This window comes from Gymnogyps californianus, chromosome 28 (genome assembly GCF_018139145.2).
Source record: "Gymnogyps californianus isolate 813 chromosome 28, ASM1813914v2, whole genome shotgun sequence".
In the NCBI taxonomy this organism is placed as follows: Eukaryota; Metazoa; Chordata; class Aves; order Accipitriformes; family Cathartidae; genus Gymnogyps; species Gymnogyps californianus.
In genome coordinates this window covers 3,765,857-3,775,649 of record NC_059498.1, presented here as the reverse complement: position 1 = coordinate 3,775,649, position 9,793 = coordinate 3,765,857, and positions in this window count along the sequence as shown.

Below are 9,793 nucleotides of genomic sequence, written 5' to 3'. Positions count from 1 at the left end.
TGGAGAAGCTGCCTCTCCTGTTTGTAACGGCGTGGGTGATTATGCTCCTCCTGCTCATGGCTTGCTAGGGTACATCTCAACCTTAATTATGCCACGTGCCCTGGGAAGAGCCTTGTTCAGACTCTTTCTCGATGCATCTTTGCTTTGGCCCAACAGCTCCAGTAGATTTTAGCCCACCTGCTAAACAGGCTCTGCAGTTATCTGAAAATGTTACCTCTAAATCCAGTTTTTCCCTCCTTCCCAAACACGTTTTACTTTCTCAAGCACTTTGGTTCCTGCACAGCATCACAGGGGTTAAGGGTCTTTGGAGGACCGCACTGCTTTGGCGGGCTGATAGGGCTGATAACGGTGTCTAAACAAGCCACAAACATCCCCTGAGTGACCTGCCCTTTGCTAGCGTAGTGCTGTGGGTGGGTAAACGTGCTTAAACTCATCTAAAACCCCGAGAAGGTGACTCAATCACTTGAGGCTGGATTTCGAAGCCAGGCGTCCTGACACCCAGCTGCTTCCCACTCCCCCTCCGCTGCCCTTGCTGTGCCGCTGCAAAGAGCAGCTACTGCTGCTAGTTTATCACACCATCGAGCCAAGAGGCACTAATTACCCTCCAGTGAGGGGAGAAGGGCACAGAGCCCACAGGGAAGGAGCCTGCGTGACCGTCCTGCTTGCTGCCCGCTTAGCACCGGGCTGTGATGCTCCGTGGGAAGAGGAGCCGTGGTTGGGGGCATGCGAAGTGTCCGGCTCAGTTTTCATGTGCCGGAGGCAGGGAGCTGGAGGAGCCCGAGGGATGGGTATTAGCGAGTGGCTGCGAAGCCCGGGGAGCGCGAGGCTGGACATCAGGAACAGGAACGCGGTGCAAAACCCGGCCTTGCAGCACCTGAGCAGCCCCTGAGTGGGGTCAGCACCTTCCCCAGCTCCTGCTTGCTCCTTCCAGGCAGGAATAACCCATTTCCTATCCTCTTGCCAGGCGTACCGGGTGTCCCCAGGGTGGACTCGCTGCCTCTGGTCATACCCAGGGTGCTGGTGGCCTGGGACAAGGGCAAGACCCCGATGGACACTGGCAGCACCCTTCATCACGGGTGATCTGGATACATGGTCAGAGACCTCTACCTATAGATGCTCTTCACTTAAATACACCTCCTAACCAATGCGACAGGCTTAATTTGCCCCAGGAAGAATCAGATGAGGCATGAGGAAGCTATTCCTGCTGGGCGTCAGGAGCAGAGGTGTCCCAAGAGCCACGCTGTGATTCACCACCGCTCACCTGGAGCTGCAGCTCAGGCACCCGGAGAGCCCCGGGGCTGCCGGTGGGATGCTCCCGGCAGCGACCGCGCTTCGCTGAGATGGACAGCTCTGCAACGAGCACGGTGTCGCTGTTGGGTAATTAGCTCCCATTGACATCCGTTAGGTGTGCGATTAGTCTCCTATTAATGCAATTAGCGCTGTGGCGTTAGCGTAAGTATGTAATTGGCACAGAAGGCAGCTGCAGCTCAGCTGCTGAGTGCCAAGTGGCACCTATTTTGGGGTTTATCTGAGCATGGTGAGAAGGCACGGCTGGCGGTCACATCTCTAAGCGCAGGATGAGCTGGTTTTTCTGTGAATCCCTGGTTGTGCACCCACACGTGCTCCCTGCAAAGCAATTTTCCACCCTCTGTCCTTGCTTCAAAACCCCAGAGCTGTTTAGGGGAGCTGATGAGAGGTGTCCCAGCTGCTTCCCAGCGCTGTGGGACTGAGGGAGCTGAAGTCTATCCTCTTAGGGGGTCAGAGGACCAGATCTGACCTTGGCTGGAGGCAGGTCCTCTCCCAAAGCCTTTTATTCCCCAAGGCCGAGGGGATGCCAGAGGTGACCATCCATCTGGTTGCTGTGCTGGGGGGGTGAGGGTGGACAGGGGAAGAATCACACGGCTGCCCACCCCCAGCCATTCCCTGGCCCCCAGCCCGTCTCGGCAGGTTATCAGCCCATGTCCAGGCTTGGCTTTTGGCGAGACAGTTTCAGAAAACACCCTGTTTGCCTGCTGCACCACAGCACCGACGGCAGACACCGTTAGCCTTTTGGGATGTCAGGGAAGGAGAAGGGCTGTGCGGGATGGGGACGGGCTGCAGAGGATCCTTTTCCATCCCACCCCACCAGAGGTGACACCTTCCCAACCACCAGTGTGAAATCCCCAGCCCTTTTCTGGAGAAACCAACAAGCCGTCCGCCTTCTCCGGCCAGTGCTTCTGTGGTTAATAGCTGAGCAGATGAAGCTGCGGCAAAGCGAAGGTCCCCGCCAAGCCCTCGCTCCAGCGAGGATGTTTGGCTTTGGGAAAGTTTCTGACAATATTGATTAACAGCCTCTTCATCTGTTCATGCCGGTGATAAGCCATGGGAGCTCTGGGCCATTTCAGCTCTATAATCAAGAGGGTTTGAAAGAAGCAATTTTCTCCTCTTGCAAACCGGTTAATTCTCATTTAATTGCTACCCATTTTGCATAGATTTTCCTCGATTGCCATGGCATTGGCTCTGCGCTTCCTCCTCTCCAGCAGTGCTTGACTTGTGTCTTGTTTTGCCAGGCTGGGATTTGCGATGCTTCGGGTTGTGTTTGGGCCTTCAAATCTCTCCACGCAATTTAGGTGTAACATGCCTGAGATGCAGCTTTTATAGGAGAAAATCTCTGGAGACTGGGCTCGGCTTTGTTCCTTGCTGTCACACAGTGTATTGGGGCACTGCTTTCGGAAAAAGAAATAGAAAAGCCTGGGAATTATACACAGATGGGAAATTTTAGGGGCAGGAAACACACCTTCTTTAAAAAAAACAACTAACAACCAACCAGAATTTAGCATTTAAGCAAAAAAACTTTCCCCTGGGGGTCAAAAGAGATGGATGAAGCATTTGTAGGCTGATCTGAATTAAAATATGTGGATTTGGCCCACTTTCGTCTTCTGTGGGTTTGTGTGCAAGGGCTAACACCAGGGAGGGAAGGGGTTAAATCCCTCCCTGCCACTGAAACACAGCAGCTAATGACAGTTTCGATAAGGAGCTGGGGACAAGCACCGAGGTGGACTCAGTCGCGTTGGGAGCACCTGATGCCGTGTGGAAGCAGCGGGGCTGCTCCAGGAGGCGGTGAGATGCACTTAGATCCAGTTTACAATGCATGCGGCGGGTCTCAACTGGTCTGGGGAGATGGACCAGAAACACAGAAATGCTGGAATCTGCCTGGTGATCCCGGCCATCCCTGGGGACGCTGAGGGTGAATGGGAAAAAGCACATGGTGGCATCTCGCAGCTATCACAGCGAGGGGCCAGCAGTCCCAGCAGCACCGGTGCAGCAGGGAGGGGAGGTAGCAGCTAATTCAAGGCTGTGCCTGCACAGGACACACCAAGGTGGCTTGGAGGCTGTCCCGAAATCATGGTCGTGGGCTGCTCTCGACCAGGCTGGGCAGTCTCCAGGGCACGCAGGTGACAAGCTGCAGTGGCTCAGCTCATCTCCCTGTCACTGTGTGCGAGCTTGCTTGGTTTCAGCTTGCAATTTTTTTTATCGCTAGTACTCAGATGAGTTTCCTTTAGCTCTGCCTGGCACAAAGGCAGCAGCCAGAAAGATCCCTGTGTGGAAAGCTCTATGGAACAAGCGGTTCCCCGTTGAGCAAAAAAAGGGTTATTTTATCTGCTTAGTCAATCTGGAGTCTCTAAGCACATCTTAATTATATTAATGCATTAAAATATAGCTCCCATTAGCCACCCAAATAATTTTCATCAGAATCATAAGCATTTCTATTACCATGGCTTTGGGTTAGTGATGCAGTACTGGTCAAACTTCAACAAGGACATAATCATTCTAGCCTATAATCCAAGGCTTTTCCTGAATATCTCATCTTATTTTCCTTTTGAACCAGCAGGCACAGTCACACGGCTTTTTCCTGGCTTGTACTGAGATCCTACTTCTGTGTTTGCAGCCTATTTATTTCATTTACACGTGCTTCTCAGGCCAAAGTTTTCCTTATTTATGTTCCTCCGGGTTGCTGGCTCCTGCTGTGCCAACAACCCCTCTGCAATCGGGAACACTGCAAGCGCTTAAGCCGGGGCTCCCCTTTTTGTCCTGTATTTCACATACCCACAGGCTTCTCCAGAGCCACCAGCTCCTTGGGACTCTCCAGCCACCCTGCTGAAGTCATGCTGCTGCAAGAAGGACCTCATCCAGCCTCCAAGACCTCACCCGGCACCCCCAGAGCTGCAAGCACAGGACAGGAGACCCTCCTAGTTGCAACACGCCTGGATCATCTGCTCTCCCGAAGGCTGGTTTCATCCTGTCGTGGTTTAACCCCAGTCAGCAACTAAGCACCACGCAGCCGCTTCCCCCTCCCCCTCCCAGTGGGGTGAGGAGGAGGAAAGCAAAGGAAAAAAAAAGTAAAACTCGTGGGTTGAGATAAGAACAGTTTAATAACTAAAGTAAAATATAATACTAACAATAGTAATAATGAAATATAATAATAATAGTAATGAAAAGGAATGCAACAAAAGAAGGGGGGGGGAAGAAAAAAACCAGTGATGCACAATGCAATTGCTCACCACCCGCTGACCGATGCTCAGTTAGTTCCCGAACCGCGATCCGCGCCTCCCGGCCAGCTCCCCCCTGTTTATATACTGGGCATGACGTTCCATGGTATGGAATACCTCTTTGGCTAGTTCAGGTCAGCTGCCCCGGCTCTGCTCCCTCCCAGCTCCTTGCCCACCTGCTTGCTGGCAGAGCATGGGAAACTGAAAAGTCCTTGGCTTAAGATAAGCGCTACTTAGCAACAGCTAAAACATCAGAGTGTTATCAACATCATTCTCACACTAAATCCAAAACACAGCACTGTACCAGCTACTAAAAAGAAAGTTAACTCTGTCCCAGCCGAAACCAGGACACATCCCAAGCAAAGCTGAAGCCCTTCTGGAAGCAGAGAGATGCTAATAGTCTCTGGCAGTTGGAGACAACCCTTTGGGACCAAGCCACGAGCCCTGACACCTTGTGATCGAAGCTCAGCCACACTGAGCAGACAAACCCCAAAGACTTTGTGGGGGCTGAGCCGTGACGGCCGTGTCACTGACACCATGTGCTGGAAAGGGCAGGTCAGCACCAGTCATTTGTGATTCGCCTCAATGCAAAAATGGGGAGGTAGCCAGGGACTGCGAGAGGAGATGGACCTCTGGATCTCAAGCACTTGCCACCGGCACTGCTGGGGGACCCCACCGGGCATTGGTCCCTGTGGGCACAGTGCCGAGTGAGGGAAGTTGTGACCCTTCTCCTGCTGCACCCAAAATTAGGATCTCCTGCTGTGAGAGCCAGGATGGGCAGCTCGATATATCAGCAAGCTGGCTGGAAATGGCTGCTGCTGTCGGAGTAGAAGGCAGTCGTGTTTGAGGGATGGTTGGTTGGGTCAGGATGGAGTACCTCCCACTGGGGCTGTTTCCTCCAGGGCAGAAGGAGGCTGCAGGCTGCTGAGGAGGGTCCCGAGCCCCCCATCACACTGATGTCTCCTGAAGCAGGTCTCAGACCTGGATGACTGGGGCTGGAGGATGCTCTGCAGTAGAGGTGTCTGGCAGGATGGTGCTCAGCAGGCAGAGCCCAGCATCTCCCCGCGCAACACGGTGCAAATCCATGCCTCAGTTTCCCCTGCTAGCAGGAGGCTCAGCAGCACATTTGAGCAGCCTAAAAGCAATAGATTCCCATGGAAACTTTTGCCTGACAGGGAGAAGGGCCGCGCAGGGGAGCTCGGCCATGGTGCTTGCAGGGGCTCTGCTGGTGCTGCGATGGGAGCAGATTGTTGGGGATTGCAAGGGGCCAAACTATTTCCAAACATACTGGAAAACCTAGACAACCCTTGGTGCACATCCCCATGGGAGCATCGCTGCGGGCTCCAGTCAGGAGGATGGACTCAGGTGTGGGTGACCACCACGGATAGATCCAGAGCCACGAGCATGAGTGACTCTTGGTCATGGGACTGACCCATCACTGCTCCTTGCAGATGCCCATCTCCAGCACGTTGCGTGATGCACACACCTCTGCTTGCCATCAGCAAAGTCCTGGGGCTCCTCCAGGAGCAGCCAGAAAAGCCTTTTCTGCAGGGCTAAACAGACAGGCTCTCCGATGGGATCTGTGGGAGCTGCACTTGTGTCTCTGATCTTTAGATTTCCTCCAAACTGGAAAAATACAGCCCTTTTTGAAAATTTCATGAGTGTGGCAGAGAGCTGCCTGTCTCTCGCCGCCACACGCTTTTGAAAGCCATTTAACTGTGACTGCAGTGACAAATGTCAGCGGGAGGCTCGTGCCTGGGGGAGAGCAGCAAGAGAGAGGGCATCGGAACTGAAGGATGAAATATTTATTTGGGGGTTTGGCAGCGCTGGAAGGACAACTCATCACAGGCGAGAGGCATCTTGGGGTGGATGGTGCTGAAAGCCACAAATGAGCCCATCGGGCTATAAACCACCACGAGATTTCTTCTCCCTCCCCACCTCCCACCCCTTCCAGGATCGTTGCCAGCCTGGGAAGGTACAGAGAGGGTTAAACATCCAGGAACGGCCCAAAGCTGTGGACAACCAGACAGAAATGCCGTGTCTGAGCCAGGATGGAGGAAGGGGAATGACAGTCCAGCTTGGCTTTAAATACAAGCTATAAACCCTCTGACTGATGGACAGTTCATCGTGCCCATGGTGGTGGAGCAGGAATTGGGAGGTCCTGGCTCTGGCAGTGGGGATGTTTGCCCAGGGCAGCCTGGCTGGAGGGTGGGATGAAAGCTGAGATCCTCCACAGAGAGTCAGGATCGTGAGCTTTCCTCTCCCTCCATTCAGGCTCTGGACGGCAGGTTTTCTCCTTTGCCGGCTCTTGGTTTGCTGGGGATGTCGCACAGGGCAGTCAGGACGCCCAAGCTTTGACCCCGGGTGGGAGGGCTGAGGCTGGGGAGAGACTCCAGGGCTGGAGGCAACCTCCATGGTGGGTTTCATGTGTTAATCAAATAAAGAAGCTAAATTAAATTCCACCTCTGCGTGCTGGAGAGGCTCCTGTGATTCTGCCTCACTCCCAGCCTGGGATGTCCCATAGCACCATGAGGTCCCATCCTCGGGGTCCCACTTTGCCTCTCCCAGCCCTGAGAGGTGCCAGGATAATATCAAGAGTTAATGCAGGATTATCTCAAGAGGCTACAACCTCATCAAGAGCACAGGATTGGCAGGTCATTAATCTCAGAATTACCTGATAACTTTAAATACAATCATGTAATCAGCAGGAACCTGTAATTATTATTTATGTGCATGGTGCTTACCAAATTACAGTGCTCTCCAAGGCTCTGCGTGATGAACAAATTAATTCTGCAACGGAAGAGCTTGACCAGAAAGATGTTTGTGTCTGAATTTCCCTTGTAAACATTGATGTATGAAATGAAATTCGAGTTTAATTGGCTGTCTCTCCTGCTGCGAAGCACGTTACATTTTTATTCTGTCTTAGCTCAGCTGGCAAGAGGGAGCTTCACGGAAAACTTGGAGGAGTTTCTCTAGCCCTGATGGTACTTGCATGGGAGACCCACATGGGGTGCTCCTCACCCCCCTTAGATGAGATGGTGTTGGTTGATAGCTTCACGGAGAGCCTGTATCCCACCTCCATGCTATGGGCATGTGGACTTGGGGTAGAGAGGAGACAAAAAAGCCACCAGCTGCCCCAGGTGCCTCTGTGGCCAGTGGGATGCTGAGCCCACTGCAGCATGGGGATGCTCCCATGGAAAGTGGGGTTGTCTTTTCCAAAAGATAAACATGCCCCAAAAGTCCTTGTGAGAGGAATCGAAGTAATTTTAATCAAACAAGGCTGAGAATACACACACTTCTCCAGCTACGGAAAGCAAAGTCGTGTCAGTCGGAGCAGACCACCAAGAGGAGAAGGACAAAACAGTGATGTGAACACAGATGCTTCTGTTTGGGTTTCTTTCTTTGGTTTTTCAATTTCCAGCTTCTTTTCCACCAAAAATGACCCCGCTTTAGAAAAATCCAAATTGAACATATAGGGCATCACTTTTTAGTAACATCACTTGTATGTATGATGAAAAAAGCTCCCTGGGGCATTTCCCCTTTTCCGTAGCCAGCAGATCTTTATTAGCTCCTGCCAAAGCACCCGGCAGAGAAATCAAACTGACCCACGGTGGGGACACACAAGTCTACTCCTTGTAGGGCATCAGCAGAAAGCATCTGTAAAGCTGGGAGCTGCCAGTTTTCCCATTGCATAACTCTGGGGGTCTTTTTCTCACCCATATATTGGATAAGGGGCAGTTTCTGGGACTGTTGGTGATGGATGAGCTTGTACAAGGACCAAACCATGCCCCGTGTGCAGGGTATGGTCCTCGTTGTGGTCACTCCGTCATACTGGGAGCTGTCGCTGCTCCCAGCACGTTATTGGAGGCAATGGGGTATTTCTGGTTTTGGCTGCACAGTAGACATGCAGGCAGGAAATCTCAACGGGAGGGAAATGGGAGGAATTTGCTTCAAACTATTGAACTTCTCTCATGCTTAAAGAAAGAACCTGGAGGTTTTTGCCTATGCCTCCCTTTAAAGAAAAAAAGAAAGATTTTATTCCTTTCTGGTGGCGTATCCTGAGGAAATCACAGAGTACTACAATTTCAAAGATGCTGAAATCGCCCCAGGGCAGGAAATACTTATGCCTGTTCTTTAGAGAGGGGAAACTGAGGCATGGAAGTGTGAAAGGACTCATACCAGACCCTGAAGGCCCCAGTGGCAAAAGCCCTGGGATGCAGAGAGCAGACTCGGCCCGTAACCCCTCTGGCACCCTCCCCCTGCTCAAGCATCCCCAGACCTCATATCGGGCAAGGAAAACTTGGCTCCAAGGAGGTCAGGGCAAAACTCTCCACCTTGCACGGACCTCTCTGCTCAGCTGCTTTTGGTGACCACACGAAAGAGGGCATCGGGGGCAGATCAGGGACTTGGCAGCTGCATGGGAGATGATCTGACGTCCCCAGCATGGGGAGGGAGGCTGCCGCTCCTCCAAGGCACTTAACCCCAGCGCGGGAATGATTTGGCCCCATCCCCTGCATAAAAGCAAGGAGCAGCTTTGGCACCGAGCCTGCCTGCACGGGTAAAAGCAGGGCAGGGAGGAGGGGAGCAAAGCCATGGCATGTCCCCACAGTAGCTGCCTTCGGGGAGCTCAGCCACCGCTTCACTGCGGTACTCCCTCGCCTTTCCACCCCCTGAGCAGGGGCACAGAGTCAGCCTGAGGTCCAGGGCCTTTGCAAAGACCTGTAGATCCATCTGGGCTGCAGTGGACCACAGGATTAACTAAACCTCATGCCTCCCTTCAGACCAAGCCCCCTCCACATGGCTGTTCAGAGCCCCTGGGACCTGTTCCTGTCCCCTGCATAGTTCCCTCCCCTCTCCCACCCCATTGCTCTGCCTCACATCCTCGGTGCTGAGATGAGAAATGACCTGGTGAGACCAAGCAGTGGTTACAGGACGTCCCAGGGACCCAGCAAGGGGCAGGAGAAGGGGTCAAATAGCCCCAGTGGTACAAAACCATAGCCACATAAAGCAACATCTGCAATCAGTCCAGGGCTCTCCATCTATCTCCCGTCAACCCAGAGGGCTTTGGCCCCCCCAGCAGCATCCCAGCATGCACTCACTGGAAGGCTGACCCAGCTTCCCAAGGGATTAGCCCCATTAGCTGTCCCAGCAACGTCCTGGTGTCCTGTCACCTCAAAGCAGTGACGAGAGAGGCAGCGATGGGACATGGGACATTGTGCCCAGGATGGAGGCAGTCAGGGAGGCTGCTGCAACCTCTGCGGGCT